General features: G+C 41.6%; 4 non-coding genes across 4 annotated transcripts; all 4 read left to right on the top strand.

Moving 5' to 3' along the window:
• Positions 1 to 2393: 2393 nt before the first annotated feature.
• LOC145982878 (U1 spliceosomal RNA) lies at positions 2394 to 2556 on the top strand. Its single transcript, XR_014441158.1, has one exon. It is a non-coding gene; the product is annotated as a U1 spliceosomal RNA (small nuclear RNA).
• A 2528-nt stretch (positions 2557 to 5084) lies between these two features.
• LOC145982886 (U1 spliceosomal RNA) lies at positions 5085 to 5247 on the top strand. Its single transcript, XR_014441166.1, has one exon. It is a non-coding gene; the product is annotated as a U1 spliceosomal RNA (small nuclear RNA).
• Positions 5248 to 7752: 2505 nt separating this feature from the next.
• On the top strand, positions 7753 to 7915 carry LOC145982885 (U1 spliceosomal RNA). Its single transcript, XR_014441165.1, has one exon. It is a non-coding gene; the product is annotated as a U1 spliceosomal RNA (small nuclear RNA).
• Positions 7916 to 15421: 7506 nt separating this feature from the next.
• On the top strand, positions 15422 to 15584 carry LOC145982884 (U1 spliceosomal RNA). The gene has a single exon (XR_014441164.1). It is a non-coding gene; the product is annotated as a U1 spliceosomal RNA (small nuclear RNA).
• The last annotated feature ends 2136 nt before the right edge of the window (positions 15585 to 17720 follow it).

Below are 17720 nucleotides of genomic sequence, written 5' to 3'. Positions count from 1 at the left end.
CCAGTCGGAAAGGACAGACCAGATGGACGATCTGTTTTCTTTCTGCCTGCCTACAAGACCCAATCAGATCAGAGAAGAAAGTTTCGGAATATTCAATAAAATAATCTTTCAAGAGAGTTGACGTTGCCAACCGTCCTGATTTGGAAACTAAGGAACGGCACCTCGCTCTCGGTTTCAAATATGGAAATCGGACTGACTCCCTTTGCTTCCAGAGCCTCGTTCCCTTTTCGCGTGCACTGCATTCGTTCTGGACATGGCGTAGAATGTTATAAGCGCCAACATAACGTCCAAACTTCATGATGTTGGTAGTCGTCCTACATATTAGCAGATATCTCAAAGATGTTTTCGTTGCTTCGAAATTACCATTCCAATCACGAATTCCCCTGAATAAACAGTTGTCTGATTTTTAAGAATTTGTAAGATTACATATTAACGAGATACCATATTTATAATGAAAAGTATTCCGTCATGGAAACTGAACCACGTCGTTCTAGTACTGCCAGCCTCGGTGCTAGCAACAATACATCCTTTAGTAGAAAAAGAAACCAATCAAATGAACTAGTTTTTCTTGCTTGTTGAATACATAATACTTATGTTTCCAAATTCAAATTGGACATTTTATGTATTAATATTGGCTTCACCTTCACCGCCCGTTGAAGGCGTGAACATTTTAAAAAGTTGTGCTGCAATACTTAGGAATGTATACCTTACATTCGAAGAGATTTGACAAATACGCTAGCTTATTTATGCTAAAAATGATCGCAAGTGACAGGATAAGAATGAGTGGTTAACGACAATTCCTCTAAATGCTACGTAAATATTGTATTTTGCATTTACGTCGCTTTCCTTTCATATTTACTAATTGCGACGACAAGGATGAATGAATTATAAGTACGTGATGAAAGGACACTCGTACGGCTCACAACAACATGCCTAGGTCAAGACTCGAACACAGGGAGCTTCAAATGATGGGTAAAATTTTTAGTAAATTCGGATGCACATTTATGTGGAAATTTCTGCTAAACCGTGTTTTTGAGTTTGTGATGTAAATATTCCAGTTTTATGCACAGATAGGTTAACTTGGACCGGACCTACAGTTTAGAGAGGGATCCGAGCCATTATGTGTCTCGACCGAGTATCGTTCCCCTGACCCCTCGATTAATAGACGATAACAGCTTTAGAGTGCGACTTGTTTGAAGCATAGCAAGCAGGCAGTGTTCCGGCACCTTTATACATGAGTTACATATGCTGTTTAGATAGAAACTTATGTTTTTGTTTTGTTTTAACCTGCGCTTGAAGTGAAAAATTGTGTCTGGGAGAATGTTTAAAGAAACCGTGGAGGAGGTGTCATTTTTAGATGTGACGTGGTGAAAATGAGACATTGCATAGGAGAATTTTGTCATCCTCGCGTCCCCCTCCCACCGAGCACTATTTGTAGCGCAGGTTCTTGATTTGAAATTTTTGCATGTAATAGGCACAAGAAGAGAGATTTTTTCGTTGTCCATAAGTTTTTCAAAGTTGAAGTCGAATTTGTTGTCTGGTAGGCTAATCGGGACTGGACGTACAGTTTGGAGTGGAACCGAAAGACAGTCAAATGTGGCTCCACTTGGAGTGAGTGAATCCAATACAGCGGTAGCAGTAGGCCATCGGGAAGACCCGAGATTTGTCTTGGAGGACAAGCAACCCGAAAAGAGACCGACAAGTGCAAATTGAGATGTGATTGATAAGATGACAGGTAATTGCAACTGAAGTCACATATAAGTCTATAGATATATTTATAGACGCGGCAGGTCTTCTCGGTACGGTACACCCCTCTCGCATTTCCTCCCTTAACGTTCCTGATAAACAACAAATTGCGTGAAGAAAACCCAAAGCATTTCTGTCGCCATCAGTCTACTTTCTTTCCTTTTTTGACGAGGAAATTTCCATTCTTTAAGACCAGACGAGTGGAACCCATCCTATTTTCGAGCGTGAATGGGAGAAGGTTGGTTTCGGACATGCAATAATCGAACTGTACGTGATCCCTGAACCAAAACGTATGTCACGTGATTGACATGACGCTGAAGGGGACAGAAATCGAGAAAGCCTGCCAGCCAGGAAGATTCGTATGTGAAAGTTGAACGTAGTGTGGAGAATGTTGGAGTAAGTAAACGTTTCGCAATAGATGGCAGCACAAGGAGTAGCTTGTTTTCCTCCCTTAAAAAGGTCGTTCATATTTTACTTGTGAAGATAAGTTAAACATATTTATTTGTAGATATATTGTCTGTGTAAAGTGTGCATAGCAATTATAAGTTATCACTGACAAGTTGCGAAAGACTTTGAGATATGTGGAAACACTCGATGGGAGTTTGTTGAGAAGATAGAGTAGGATGTGAGAGGTTTCTGGTCGAGGCATACTTACCTGGCGTAGGGGCTACCGTGATCAGCAAGGCGGTTCCCCCGGGGTGAGGCTCTTCCATTGCACTTCGGTTGGGCTGACCCCCGCGAATATCCCAAACGTGGATATCTCGGGCGCGTAATTTTTGATAGTAGGGACTGCGTTCGCGCCGTCCCTGAAAAATAAATGGATAACAATAAATGTACCTTTTCGTAATGTTAAGTTCGGTCGGTTTTTTGGGAGGATTGTTTCGTGATAAACTTGTTGAGAGCTGCGATCCCGTGAGGAGTTTAGTTCGCCAAGAAATTGGCTGACCCAGTCGGAAAGGACAGACCAGATGACGATCTGTTTTCTTTCTGCCTGCCTAGAAGACCCAATCAGATCAGAGAAGAAAGTTTCGGAATATTCAATAAATAATCTTTCAAGAGAGTTGACGTTGCCAACCGTCCTGATTTGGAACCTAAGGAACGGCACCTCGCTCTCGGTTTCAAATATGGAAATCGGACTGACTCCCTTTGCTTCCAGAGCCTCGTTCCCTTTTCGCGTGCACTGCATTCGTTCTGGACATGGCGTAGAATGTTATAAGCGCCAACATAACGTCCAAACTTCATGATGTTGGTAGTCGTCCTACATATTAGCAGATATCTCAAAGATGTTTTCGTTGCTTCGAAATTACCATTCCAATCACGAATTCCCCTGAATAAACAGTTGTCTGATTTTTAAGAATTTGTAAGATTACATATTAACGAGATACCATATTTATAATGAAAAGTATTCCGTCATGGAAACTGAACCACGTCGTTCCAGTACTGCCAGCCTCGGTGCTAGCAACAATACATCCTTTAGTAGAAAAATAAACCAATCAAATGAACTAGTTTTTCTTGCTTGTTGAATACATAATACTTATGTTTCCAAATTCAAATTGGACATTTTATGTATTAATATTGGCTTCACCTTCACCGCCCGTTGAAGGCGTGAACATTTTAAAAAGTTGTGCTGCAATACTTAGGAATGTATACCTTACATTCGAAGAGATTTGACAAATACGCTAGCTTATTTATGCTAAAAATGATCGCAAGTGACAGGATAAGAATGAGTGGTTAACGACAATTCCTCTAAATGCTACGTAAATATTGTATTTTGCATTTACGTCGCTTTCCTTTCATATTTACTAATTGCGACGACAAGGATGAATGAATTATAAGTACGTGATGAAAGGACACTCGTACGGCTCACAACAACATGCCTAGGTCAAGACTCGAACACAGGGAGCTTCAAATGATGGGTAAAATTTTTAGTAAATTCAGATGCACATTTATGTGAAAATTTCTGCTAAATCGTGTTTTTGAGTTTGTGATGTAAATATTCCAGTTTTATGCACAGATAGGTTAACTTGAACCGGACCTACAGTTTAGAGATTGATCCGAGCCATTATGTGTCTCGACCGAGTATAGTTCCCCTGACCCCTCGATTAATAGACGATAACAGCTTTAGAGTGCGACTTGTTTGAAGCATAGCAAGCAGGCAGTGTTCCGGCACCTTTATACATGAGTTACATATGCTGTTTAGATAGAAACTTATGTTTTTGTTTTGTTTTAACCTGCGCTTGAAGTGAAAAATTGTGTCTGGGAGAATGTTTAAAGAAACCGTGGAGGAGGTGTCATTTTTAGATGTGACGTGGTGAAAATGAGACATTGCATAGGAGAATTTTGTCATCCTCGCGTCCCCCCTCCCACCGAGCACTATTTGTAGCGAAGGTTCTTGATTTGACATTTTTGCATGTAATAGGCACAAGAAGAGAGATTTTTTCGTTGTCCATAAGTTTTTCAAAGTTGAAGTCGAATTTGTTGTCTGGTAGGCTAATCGGGACTGGACGTACAGTTTGGAGTGGAACCGAAAGACAGTCAAATGTGGCTCCACTTGGAGTGAGTGAATCCAATACAGCGGTAGCAGTAGGCCATCGGGAAGACCCGAGATTTGTCTTGGAGGACAAGCAACCCGAAAAGAGACCGACAAGTGCAAATTGAGATGTGATTGATAAGATGACAGGTAATTGCAACTGAAGACACATATAAGTCTATAGATATATATATAGACGCGGCAGGTCTTCTCGGTACGGTACATCCCTCTCGCATTTCCTCCCTTAACGTTCCTGATAAACGACAAATTGCGTGAAGAAAACCCAAAGCATTTCTGTCGCCATCAGTCTACTTTCTTTCCTTTTATGACGAGGAATTTTCCATTCTTTAAGACCAGACGAGTGGAACCCATCCTATTTTCGAGCGTGAATGGGAGAAGGTTGGTTTCGGACATGCAATAATCGAACTGTACGTGATCCCTGAACCAAAACGTATGTCACGTGATTGACATGACGCTGAAGGGGACAGAAATCGAGAAAGCCAGCCAGCCAGCAAGATTCGTATGTGAAAGTTGAACGTAGTGTGGAGAATGTTGGAGTAAGTAAACGTTTCTCAATAGATGGCAGCACAAGGAGTAGCTTGTTTTCCTCCCTTAAAAAGGTCGTTCAAATTTTACTTGTGAAGATAAGTTAAACATATTTATTTGTAGATATATTGTCTGTGTAAAGTGTGCATAGCAATTATAAGTTATCACTGACAAGTTGCGAAAGACTTTGAGATATGTGGAAACACTCGATGGGAGTTTGTTGAGAAGATAGAGTAGGATGTGAGAGGTTTCTGGTCGAGGCATACTTACCTGGCGTAGGGGCTACCGTGATCAGCAAGGCGGTTCCCCCGGGGTGAGGCTCTTCCATTGCACTTCGGTTGGGCTGACCCCCGCGAATATCCCAAACGTGGATATCTCGGGCGCGTAATTTTTGTTAGTAGGGACTGCGTTCGCGCCGTCCCTGAAAAATAAATGGATAACAATAAATGTACCTTTTCGTAATGTTAAGTTCGGTCGGTTTTTTGGGAGGATTGTTTCGTGATAAACTTGTTGAGAGCTGCGATCCCGTGAGGAGTTTAGTTCGCCAAGAAATTGGCTGACCCAGTCGGAAAGGACAGACCAGATGGACGATCTGTTTTCTTTCTGCCTGCCTACAAGACCCAATCAGATCAGAGAAGAAAGTTTCGGAATATTCAATAAATAATCTTTCAAGGGAGTTGACGTTGCCAACCGTCCTGATTTGGAACCTAAGGAACGGCACCTCGCTCTCGGTTTCAAATATGGAAATCGGACTGACTCCCTTTGCTTCCAGAGCCTCGTTCCCTTTTCGCGTGCACTGCATTCGTTCTGGACATGGCGTAGAATGTTATAAGCGCCAACATAACGTCCAAACTTCATGATGTTGGTAGTCGTCCTACATATTAACAGAGATCTCAAAGATGTTTTCGTTGCTTCGAAATTACCATTCCAATCACGAATTCCCCTGAATAAACAGTTGTCTGATTTTTAAGAATTTGTAAGATTACATATTAACGAGATACCATATTTATAATGAAAAGTATTCCGTCATGGAAACTGAACCACGTCGTTCCAGTACTGCCAGCCTCGGTGCTAGCAACAATACATCCTTTAGTAGAAAAATAAACCAATCAAATGAACTAGTTTTTCTTGCTTGTTGAATACATAATACTTATGTTTCCAAATTCAAATTGGACATTTTATGTATTAATATTGGCTTCACCTTCACCGCCCGTTGAAGGCGTGAACATTTTAAAAAGTTGTGCTTACATTCGAAGAGATTTGACAAATACGCTAGCTTATTTATGCTAAAAATGATCGCAAGTGACAGGATAAGAATGAGTGGTTAACGACAATTCCTCTAAATGCTACGTAAATATTGTATTTTGCATTTACGTCGCTTTCCTTTCATATTTACTAATTGCGACGACAAGGATGAATGAATTATAAGTACGTGATGAAAGGACACTCGTACGGCTCACAACAACATGCCTAGGTCAAGACTCGAACACAGGGAGCTTCAAATGATGGGTAAAATTTTTAGTAAATTCGGATGCACATTTATGTGGAAATTTCTGCTAAACCGTGTTTTTGAGTTTGTGATGTAAATATTCCAGTTTTATGCACAGATAGGTTAACTTGGACCGGACCTACAGTTTAGAGAGGGATCCGAGCCATTATGTGTCTCGACCGAGTATCGTTCCCCTGACCCCTCGATTAATAGACGATAACAGCTTTAGAGTGCGACTTGTTTGAAGCATAGCAAGCAGGCAGTGTTCCGGCACCTTTATACATGAGTTACATATGCTGTTTAGATAGAAACTTATGTTTTTGTTTTGTTTTAACCTGCGCTTGAAGTGAAAAATTGTGTCTGGGAGAATGTTTAAAGAAACCGTGGAGGAGGTGTCATTTTTAGATGTGACGTGGTGAAAATGAGACATTGCATAGGAGAATTTTGTCATCCTCGCGTCCCCCTCCCACCGAGCACTATTTGTAGCGCAGGTTCTTGATTTGAAATTTTTGCATGTAATAGGCACAAGAAGAGAGATTTTTTCGTTGTCCATAAGTTTTTCAAAGTTGAAGTCGAATTTGTTGTCTGGTAGGCTAATCGGGACTGGACGTACAGTTTGGAGTGGAACCGAAAGACAGTCAAATGTGGCTCCACTTGGAGTGAGTGAATCCAATACAGCGGTAGCAGTAGGCCATCGGGAAGACCCGAGATTTGTCTTGGAGGACAAGCAACCCGAAAAGAGACCGACAAGTGCAAATTGAGATGTGATTGATAAGATGACAGGTAATTGCAACTGAAGTCACATATAAGTCTATAGATATATTTATAGACGCGGCAGGTCTTCTCGGTACGGTACACCCCTCTCGCATTTCCTCCCTTAACGTTCCTGATAAACAACAAATTGCGTGAAGAAAACCCAAAGCATTTCTGTCGCCATCAGTCTACTTTCTTTCCTTTTTTGACGAGGAAATTTCCATTCTTTAAGACCAGACGAGTGGAACCCATCCTATTTTCGAGCGTGAATGGGAGAAGGTTGGTTTCGGACATGCAATAATCGAACTGTACGTGATCCCTGAACCAAAACGTATGTCACGTGATTGACATGACGCTGAAGGGGACAGAAATCGAGAAAGCCTGCCAGCCAGGAAGATTCGTATGTAAAAGTTGAACGTAGTGTGGAGAATGTTGGAGTAAGTAAACGTTTCGCAATAGATGGCAGCACAAGGAGTAGCTTGTTTTCCTCCCTTAAAAAGGTCGTTCATATTTTACTTGTGAAGATAAGTTAAACATATTTATTTGTAGATATATTGTCTGTGTAAAGTGTGCATAGCAATTATAAGTTATCACTGACAAGTTGCGAAAGACTTTGAGATATGTGGAAACACTCGATGGGAGTTTGTTGAGAAGATAGAGTAGGATGTGAGAGGTTTCTGGTCGTGCTATACTTACCTGGCGTAGGGGCTACCGTGATCAGCAAGGCGGTTCCCCCGGGGTGAGGCTCTTCCATTGCACTTCGGTTGGGCTGACCCCCGCGAATATCCCAAACGTGGATATCTCGGGCGCGTAATTTTTGTTAGTAGGGACTGCGTTCGCGCCGTCCCTGAAAAATAAATGGATAACAATAAATGTACCTTTTCATAATGTTAAGTTCGGTCGGTTTTTTGGGAGGATTGTTTCGTGATAAACTTGTTGAGAGCTGCGATCCCGTGAGGAGTTTAGTTCGCCAAGAAATTGGCTGACCCAGTCGGAAAGGACAGACCAGATGGACGATCTGTTTTCTTTCTGCCTGCCTACAAGACCCAATCAGATCAGAGAAGAAAGTTTCGGAATATTCAATAAATAATCTTTCAAGAGAGTTGACGTTGCCAACCGTCCTGATTTGGAACCTAAGGAACGGCACCTCGCTCTCGGTTTCAAATATGGAAATCGGACTGACTCCCTTTGCTTCCAGAGCCTCGTTCCCTTTTCGCGTGCACTGCATTCGTTCTGGACATGGCGTAGAATGTTATAAGCGCCAACATAACGTCCAAACTTCATGATGTTGGTAGTCGTCCTACATATTAGCAGAGATCTCAAAGATGTTTTCGTTGCTTCGAAATTACCATTCCAATCACGAATTCCCCTGAATAAACAGTTGTCTGATTTTTAAGAATTTGTAAGATTACATATTAACGAGATACCATATTTATAATGAAAAGTATTCCGTCATGGAAATTGAACCACGTCGTTCCAGTACTGCCAGCCTCGGTGCTAGCAACAATACATCCTTTAGTAGAAAAAGAAACCAATCAAATGAACTAGTTTTTCTTGCTTGTTGAATACATAATACTTATGTTTCCAAATTCAAATTGGACATTTTATGTATTAATATTGGCTTCACCTTCAACGCCCGTTGAAGGCTGAACATTTTAAAAAGTTGTGCTGCAATACTTAGGAATGTATACCTTACATTCGAAGAGATTTGACAAATACGCTAGCTTATTTATGCTAAAAATGATCGCAAGTGACAGGATAAGAATGAGTGGTTAACGACAATTCCTCTAAATGCTACGTAAATATTGTATTTTGCATTTACGTAGCTTTCCTTTCATATTTACTAATTGCGACGACAAGGATGAATGACTTATAAGTACGTGATGAAAGGACACTCGTACGGCTCACAACAACATGCCTAGGTCAAGACTCGAACACAGGGAGCTTCAAATGATGGGTAAAATTTTTAGTAAATTCGGATGCACATTTATGTGAAAATTTCTGCTAAACCGTGTTTTTGAGTTTGTGATGTAAATAAGTAGTGTGTTTTGTGCTACAACCAGGACGAGAAAGTATGAGCCCCCCCTCAGGCAGATTTGCCTACACTTAAAACTAGCTCAACATGCCCATATGAGCTTTTTGCTCAAGTGTGGCACCCTGTCTAATCCAAGATTTTTGTAAAAATGCCCTCGGGAATTTCCCGTGAAAGTATGACCCCCCTCAGATTGATTTGCCTACACTTATAAAAGGCACTTCTGTGAGATTGTTGTCCATAAATTTGTTAAAAATATATTTGTTTGAAATCTGCTTGGGTGCCTGTACCTAATAATAGCATCACAGCATAGCTCTGTCAGAGATAGGGACTGTGTTTCTTCATAATTATTATTCTTGTTAGTAATCAATTCTAACAAGTTTAATTTTTAATAGGATCTTCTCATCAGTGTTACAAATTTCCTGTCTTGTTTTGCATGCAGTTCCAAATCCCTGCCTTGTAGAAATATCAGCCAGGCTCTGGTCTGTATGTAGGAAGAGGCAAGGTTGAAATCTGCTTGGGTATAATTTTTTGAAGCCTGTACCTCATCACAGCATAGCTCTGTCAGAGATAGGTACTGTGTTTCTTCATAATTATTATTCTTGTCAGTAATCAATTCTAACAAGTTTAATTTTTAATAGGCTCTTCTCATCAGTGTAACAAATTTCCTGTCTTGTTTTGCATGCAGTTCCAAATCCCTGCTCATCAGTGCTGTAGAAATGGCTCGGGTCTGTGTGTATGCAGGAAGAGGCAAGGTTGAAATTGCTTGGGTATAATTTTCTGAAGCCTGTACCTCATCACAGCATAGCTCTGTCAGAGATAGGGACTGTGTTTCTTCATAATTATTACATTAGTCATAATCAATAAGATGACAGGTAATTGCAACTGAAGACACATATAAGTCTATAGATATATATATAGACGCGGCAGGTCTTCTCGGTACGGTACATCCCTCTCGCATTTCCTCCCTTAACGTTCCTGATAAACGACAAATTGCGTGAAGAAAACCCAAAGCATTTCTGTCGCCATCAGTCTACTTTCTTTCCTTTTTTGACGAGGAAATTTCCATTCTTTAAGACCAGACGAGTGGAACCCATCCTATTTTCGAGCGTGAATGGGAGAAGGTTGGTTTCGGACATGCAATAATCGAACTGTACGTGATCCCTGAACCAAAACGTATGTCACGTGATTGACATGACGCTGAAGGGGACAGAAATCGAGAAAGCCTGCCAGCCAGGAAGATTCGTATGTGAAAGTTGAACGTAGTGTGGAGAATGTTGGAGTAAGTAAACGTTTCGCAATAGATGGCAGCACAAGGAGTAGCTTGTTTTCCTCCCTTAAAAAGGTCGTTCAAATTTTACTTGTGAAGATAAGTTAAACATATTTATTTGTAGATATATTGTCTGTGTAAAGTGTGCATAGCAATTATAAGTTATCACTGACAAGTTGCGAAAGACTTTGAGATATGTGGAAACACTCGATGGGAGTTTGTTGAGAAGATAGAGTAGGATGTGAGAGGTTTCTGGTCGAGGCATCATGGCATCCGGGGAGGCCCAATCCCTGAGAATCAAGGTGGAAACCTAACGGTGACAACTGAAGCCCTGATTGTATAGGTAATCGTAAGTCGGTCTCTCTTGTGTCACGCATCGTGGGCCAATTATTCCAGGTGGAAGCCGTAAGTCTGGAACGGACAAACGGTACCAATTGTGCCTATACGGTGGTTAGGTGATTGCGAGGAACCTTTTTGGTTGAACACGTTGAGTGGAGCAGACATACGACTTGCAATATTTTTGAAACTGTTTTCCCTTACTACCTTCATCCTTCCTCTTCTTTGTCTTGGGCTCTACAATTAGTTTGGAATTTGGATTCGCTTCTTTGGATTGAGTTGTCAGTTGGTTTGAGTTTGTGCCTCTTTTCCCATAGGATTTGCGTTTGTTCTATTGGATCATATAAACAACTCACGGTTGTGGTCTTCTGATATGCATCATGGTCTTCCTGCAACGCTGCTACGACAGCGAGAAGGGGTGAAAACCTTCACCGGAGGTACTAAACGGACTGACGGTCCAAACTCCGAGACGATGCTCGATTCACGAAGTACCAATGATCCAATGCAAACGTCCAGCTATTCCACAAAACACCGACGTCGCAATTCCTATGAAGGATTACCTCTACCTCAACGTCAACGATCTAGATCACCAATTAAACGAGATACAGGAAATACAGCTCATGCAACCCAACTAAAATCCAAACAACAGGATAATAGCTTATACAACTTCCTGCTCACCAATTACGACACCAAATTCAACACAGCAAAACATGTGTTCCAACAAACATCTAAGTATGTACCAAGGGCACAAATTGCACAAATACTGTTCACCCGTAATGGCATCATATTGAAATCACCAGATCCAGACTTTGCAAAACTAATTAGAAACAAAGCTTCTTTTGAAATTTATGGAGCCAAAGCAAACATCCAAACACTGAATGCTTCCACTCAAAAACAACCACCACCACCACATAAATCCCCACTACTATCAGTAGTCATCAGGGGTGTAGAACCTGTCTTAACAGACGAGGAGATCTTTGAGGAACTGGAATGCGAAGGTGTACAAATCCGCAAATGTATCCGTATTCGCAATAACAACGGACCCACATACATGGTGCGGGTCCTAACAGACTCACAAAATGCTGTAGACACACTACTACACAGTGGAGCATACATATACAGACGCAGGTACAAAGTTGAACCATCCCGTTCTCAACAACCTCTTCCATTGCGGTGCGAAAAATGCCAACAATATAACAAGCACACTACCGCTGCATGTCCAAACCGAGATAAATGCGGATACTGTTCAGGACCCCATTCAACCAAAGAATGTCAAAACCAAACTGCTCCACCAAAATGTGTCACATGTACGGAAAACCATCCTACATACAGCTACAAATGCAAAGCCAAGCCAGAAGCAATACCTGAACACCCCGACCTAACAGTCCCCCTGCGCACCAATGACACTGCTACGGAACCTGACAACTCACTACGACATCCTGTAACAGTGGAAGATCTAATACGTTTCTTCACACTGACTCTCCAAAATGTGCACCCATTTTTAAGAACGCACATATTAACCCAAGTAACGGCATCGGCAAAAACCATTTTCAACTTGCAACTCCATGCAACATACTCTGGTCCTCACGTGCATTTCCACATATCCCACTTGGAAACTGCGGTTTAAGGTTTTGAATATGGCAGTACGGAATATGTATAATTTTCTATTTTTAAATATCCGATCCGTTTCTAAACGAAAAGCTTTATTGCAACACCTGCTCTTGGAAGAATCTGTTCACTGCTTTGCGCTAAACGAAACCTATCTTGCTCCAAAAATGATCTGTCATATTCCACCATACAACATCTTACGCCACGATGGCCCGCCGGGCTTAAGAGTAAACGGCGGCACAGCAATTGGAGTAGATAGAAAATTACCATATCGAACAGTTACCTTCCCACCACACTTCCACTTGCCAGAACATTCTGCTAGTACAATCTACTTTCCATCCCGGGTCGTTACATTTGCTACCATCTATGTAAGACCAGGGGAGACTATTCCATACCAATTCTTTCAACATATCCAAACCCTTAGCAAACATTATATCATAGCAGCGGACATCAATTATCATAGCCGAACCATGCAAGACAAAACAAACTTTTTACAATTTCTGGACCAAAACACTACAGCAGAATTCCATGTACTGCCCAGAGCCACACGTCCCATAAGTAACACTACCCCTGACGTTGTTATAACATCAACATCTCTAAGTGCCTGCTTGAACATATCTGTGCTGGATTCCATCGGCAGTGACCATGACCCAGTGAAAATTACCTTAAATCTTGGTAACCGCAATACGAGCAGTACAATACAACCTCGAAAAATCTGGTGTTACAACAAAGCGAACTGGGAGGCATATAGTGAAAAGCTACAGAATGCTTTTTCTCACCCGCATCCAGAACCAAACAATTCAGAGGAACTCGATACGGCGGTGGAACATCTTACTGCTCAGATTACCAGTGCGGCAACCACTAACATACCTACGACCACTCTCAATAGTTACAAACCAAAGCTACCTCCGCAATATCTTCACCTAATCACAGCATCACGACGAGCATACAGGGACTATCTCCAGACCAGAAATCCTGAATCCCTTAACTTACACCGTCAATGGCTGCGTACAGTTCATAACTATATAAAAGCTTATAAACAACGTCGATGGATTGAAACGTGCAACCAATTGAGTGACGAAAGCCATCCCACAAAATACTGGAAACGTTTCAAGGTGCTCACTGGACAATCCAGTAGTACTCCTTATCCGATAACAATCAAGGACGCAGCTCTAAACACAGACACTGAAAAAGCTTATGCCTTCGCAAATGCCTTGCAAGACACTTTCACTCCGACACCGCAACTAGCTCCAAATCTCCGCCTCCAGACCAAAATTGACAGAGTCACAAACCCCAATAACAGGCAACTGCAACCCAGTAATACGCACACTATTGATCCTACAAATGCTCTAACTGTTCCTATCACAACAGACGATATTATCAATACTGTGCGCAGGAAGAGAAACACTGCTCCCGGATTGGACAATATCACATACGTATTGATTAAACAGGCCCCGCTTGCATTGCTGTCCTTTCTGGCCATTATCTACAATTTTATCCTCCGCACAGGACACTACCCGACAGACTGGAAGATTTCAAAGGTTCTAATGTTCCCAAAACCAAACAAAGATAGTACCAACCCAACAAACTATCGACCTATTCAGCTCACATCAACCTTTAGCAAAATATTCGAACGCATCATTGTTCGACGCATACACATGCACTTACAAGCACACAGTTTACTTCCGTCGCACCAAGCAGGCTTTAGACCTCAACACAGTGTCCTTGATAATTTATTAAAACTAACGACTCGCATCACAAATCATTTCAACACATCCAAACCATCCTGCCTAGTACTATTCGACCTGGAGAAAGCATTTGACAAAGTATGGCATACTGGACTCATTTACAAGCTCCATAAATTCCAACTACCGCTTTGCTATGTCAGATTAGTACACAGCTTTCTAACAAATAGGGTCGCTTATGTCACTGTAAATGGAGCGATGTCATACCCCATTTTCCCTTACTCTGGCGTTCCACAGGGTGCTGCTTTATCACCATTACTCTACATACTATACGTTGCCGATATGCCAAAACCCCCACAAGTTTCTATCTACCAATTCGCTGACGACACCGCATTTCTCGCCTGTTGTTCAACCATCCAAGCTATAAACAAAACTCTCCAACCAGCTATAAACTCCTTCCAAAGATGGTGTGACACATGGCGTCTCACAATTAATGCTCTCAAAACACAAGCATTGGTGTTTCTGCAGACAGGCTGTCGCTCGAAGATCCAAAGGAACCCAACATTATTAAACATCAAAATACGGGGAACTCCAATTCTGCCTGCCACCACTGCAAAATATCTGGGAGTCATATTTGACTCCAAGCTAACCTGGAAACCTCAATTGCTCAACATCGTCCAAAAAGCTACAAATCGTCTGAGCTTGCTCAAACGGCTAATTGGAACATCCTGGGGACTCAACTCCCAGGTTGTCCTACATACCTACAAGGCTTTCCTTCGACCAGCAATTACTTACGGCCACACTGCATGGATATCAGCCCCAGACTCATTCTATCACAAACTACAAGTTCTGGAAAGACATGCTCTTCGTTTGGCCTTCAGAGTAGTCCTACCAAGTCCTACACGACTACTGTACGAGCGAATAACCTTTCCCGAAATCACAACCCACATCGAAGCCATCCGTCACAAATATATAACTGGTCGAATAAACTCGCACCATCCACAACTTCTTAGCACAATGTACGAAGATGCTCTACACGACTGCCTTCCCACATACCACTGCACACCATTACAGCATCTCTTAACCATGTACACCTTCCTGATAGATCCACAGCATCCTGACTACCAGCTGTATAATATCCATCATCCTCCGGAACTACGGCACGTGATATATCCAACACATGCCGCACCATAGCAAATTATTACTTTCCTAACAGAAGTAATTTTCCCACTACTGCATAAATAAGATCTAAGTGAACTACCCTCAGAATAAGTAAATATGTACCACTTCATTACTGAAAACACTTAGACCATCACCTTGCAAGGGAAAACATTTATGGAAACAATTCACTTACCAAAGAGAAGGTGTACCCTTCTAAATGGAAAACGAGGACAAAAAAAAAAAAAAAAAAAAAAATGGTCGAGGCATACTTACCTGGCGTAGGGGCTACCGTGATCAGCAAGGCGGTTCCCCCGGGGTGAGGCTCTTCCATTGCACTTCGGTTGGGCTGACCCCCGCGAATATCCCAAACGTGGATATCTCGGGCGCGTAATTTTTGTTAGTAGGGACTGCGTTCGCGCCGTCCCTGAAAAATAAATGGATAACAATAAATGTACCTTTTCGTAATGTTAAGTTCGGTCGGTTTTTTGGGAGGATTGTTTCGTGATAAACTTGTTGAGAGCTGCGATCCCTTGAAGAGTTTCGTTCGCCAAGAAATTGGCTGACCCAGTCGGAAAGGACAGACCAGATGGACGATCTGTTTTCTTTCTGCCTGCCTACAAGACCCAATCAGATCAGAGAAGAAAGTTTCGGAATATTCAATAAAATAATCTTTCAAGAGAGTTGACGTTGCCAACCGTCCTGATTTGGAAACTAAGGAACGGCACCTCGCTCTCGGTTTCAAATATGGAAATCGGACTGACTCCCTTTGCTTCCAGAGCCTCGTTCCCTTTTCGCGTGCACTGCATTCGTTCTGGACATGGCGTAGAATGTTATAAGCGCCAACATAACGTCCAAACTTCATGATGTTGGTAGTCGTCCTACATATTAGCAGATATCTCAAAGATGTTTTCGTTGCTTCGAAATTACCATTCCAATCACGAATTCCCCTGAATAAACAGTTGTCTGATTTTTAAGAATTTGTAAGATTACATATTAACGAGATACCATATTTATAATGAAAAGTATTCCGTCATGGAAACTGAACCACGTCGTTCCAGTACTGCCAGCCTCGGTGCTAGCAACAATACATCCTTTAGTAGAAAAAGAAACCAATCAAATGAACTAGTTTTTCTTGCTTGTTGAATACATAATACTTATGTTTCCAAATTCAAATTGGACATTTTATGTATTAATATTGGCTTCACCTTCACCGCCCGTTGAAGGCGTGAACATTTTAAAAAGTTGTGCTGCAATACTTAGGAATGTATACCTTACATTCGAAGAGATTTGACAAATACGCTAGCTTATTTATGCTAAAAATGATCGCAAGTGACAGGATAAGAATGAGTGGTTAACGACAATTCCTCTAAATGCTACGTAAATATTGTATTTTGCATTTACGTCGCTTTCCTTTCATATTTACTAATTGCGACGACAAGGATGAATGAATTATAAGTACGTGATGAAAGGACACTCGTACGGCTCACAACAACATGCCTAGGTCAAGACTCGAACACAGGGAGCTTCAAATGATGGGTAAAATTTTTAGTAAATTCGGATGCACATTTATGTGGAAATTTCTGCTAAACCGTGTTTTTGAGTTTGTGATGTAAATATTCCAGTTTTATGCACAGATAGGTTAACTTGGACCGGACCTACAGTTTAGAGAGGGATCCGAGCCATTATGTGTCTCGACCGAGTATCGTTCCCCTGACCCCTCGATTAATAGACGATAACAGCTTTAGAGTGCGACTTGTTTGAAGCATAGCAAGCAGGCAGTGTTCCGGCACCTTTATACATGAGTTACATATGCTGTTTAGATAGAAACTTATGTTTTTGTTTTGTTTTAACCTGCGCTTGAAGTGAAAAATTGTGTCTGGGAGAATGTTTAAAGAAACCGTGGAGGAGGTGTCATTTTTAGATGTGACGTGGTGAAAATGAGACATTGCATAGGAGAATTTTGTCATCCTCGCGTCCCCCTCCCACCGAGCACTATTTGTAGCGCAGGTTCTTGATTTGAAATTTTTGCATGTAATAGGCACAAGAAGAGAGATTTTTTCGTTGTCCATAAGTTTTTCAAAGTTGAAGTCGAATTTGTTGTCTGGTAGGCTAATCGGGACTGGACGTACAGTTTGGAGTGGAACCGAAAGACAGTCAAATGTGGCTCCACTTGGAGTGAGTGAATCCAATACAGCGGTAGCAGTAGGCCATCGGGAAGACCCGAGATTTGTCTTGGAGGACAAGCAACCCGAAAAGAGACCGACAAGTGCAAATTGAGATGTGATTGATAAGATGACAGGTAATTGCAACTGAAGTCACATATAAGTCTATAGATATATTTATAGACGCGGCAGGTCTTCTCGGTACGGTACACCCCTCTCGCATTTCCTCCCTTAACGTTCCTGATAAACAACAAATTGCGTGAAGAAAACCCAAAGCATTTCTGTCGCCATCAGTCTACTTTCTTTCCTTTTTTGACGAGGAAATTTCCATTCTTTAAGACCAGACGAGTGGAACCCATCCTATTTTCGAGCGTGAATGGGAGAAGGTTGGTTTCGGACATG

This window comes from Lepisma saccharinum, unplaced genomic scaffold (genome assembly GCF_977018435.1).
Source record: "Lepisma saccharinum unplaced genomic scaffold, izLepSacc3.1 HAP1_SCAFFOLD_463, whole genome shotgun sequence".
NCBI lineage: Eukaryota > Metazoa > Arthropoda > Insecta > Zygentoma > Lepismatidae > Lepisma > Lepisma saccharinum.
This window is presented reverse-complemented; position numbering and strand designations above follow the sequence as displayed.